A 1,519-nucleotide genomic window follows, 5' to 3' on the forward strand; every position below is an offset into this window, starting at 1 on the left:
CGCTGCAAAAGGAACGGTAGCAAAACAGGTCTTAGGATGTCGTCGACGTACCGCTGTGCAGTAAGTGTACCTCTAATGACGACCAAAGGGGTCCGGCTGTCAAAGGAAATGGCACCCCGGACCATAATGCCTTGTTGAGGGTCGGTGTGGCGTGCAATAGTGAAGGCAGGATCCACCCTCTGTCCTGTGAATCTCCAAACACGTCTTCGATGATCGTCAGAACACAGTTGGAAGCGGGATTCGTCGCTAAGGACTATATGTCCCCAGTCGGCATCATTCCAGCCTGATCGAACCATGCACCAATGTAATCTGGCACCAAGAAGCAATCGGATGATTGCTTCTTGGTGCGCCGATTTTTTTGTTATAGAGTGTGTTATGTATTGGGTAAATATCTATTAGAATTTAATTGTAAATTCGGGTGCGCTGCAAATCAATGATTTTTTTCAAGAGAAATTTAGTTAAAAATGCTGTTTAAGCATAGGACTATTTTGTGAACAAAATTTCTATAAAATTTGATGAAATAATTATGTTTTTATTCTAAATGTAGAAAAAAATTTTAAATTTTGTAAAGAAAATTTTCCCTTCTTGTTTTAAAGTTATTTTATATTTCCAATGCAAATTATGTTACATTTTATGCCAAATTTTATTATTCTTCATTTATTTTTCACGTTACGAAAATTTCCCCTAGGATCGCTATTAACTATTTAAAAAAAGAAAATTTTCATACAATTAGACGGGAAAAGTACATTACTTATTGAAATATATTTCAAATTATTCTACACAAATCTTAAATAATTTGTTTCGAACTAAATTTACTAAATACAAATTTTGACGCATTTAAAACATCTTTCTTCACTAACTCTAATGCTATTAAAGTTCCCTACTATTTTTAAGCTACATTGGGCAAAATCATTAGCTTTTAGTTTTTCACATAAAATATTAAAATAAATTTTTATTTTCCCCCAACCATTTAAATTCCGTTTCTAACTCAATTTGAGGAGTAGCACTGATGATTAATAATTTATATATATGAATCCATTGCTGTGAAGAGTGGTAGATAGATATTTTGTAGTTGTAGATAGATATTTCTATGGTATTTATACTCCTGACTCCCTTCTTTGAAGAAGAAAACCAGTGCTAATAACTATGTTGTAGTTATTACTTTTAATACCACTTGCCAATACCAGGAAGCCTACCTGGTGAAACCAAACAAATTTAAGGCAGAGGGTTCGTTTTTTGATTTTCAGAGGAGCCATCTATGTCCGAGATTTATGTACGACTTCAGCCAAACACACGTCACAGCCCATTTATAGGGCTATAACTTTAATTTATCATACTTTATATTTTCACATCAAAAATTAAAATTCATTTTTATCTCTTGGCAACAATTTCAATTCTATTTCTAAATCAATTTGAGCAGTAGCACCGGTAATTATTATTTTTTTCTATAAAAGGTCATTCTTGTGAGAAGTGGCTGATAGATATTTTAAAGTGTATTATGGTATATGTATCATGGTAT

This window comes from Parasteatoda tepidariorum, chromosome 9, assembly GCF_043381705.1.
Source record: "Parasteatoda tepidariorum isolate YZ-2023 chromosome 9, CAS_Ptep_4.0, whole genome shotgun sequence".
Taxonomy (NCBI): Eukaryota; Metazoa; Arthropoda; class Arachnida; order Araneae; family Theridiidae; genus Parasteatoda; species Parasteatoda tepidariorum.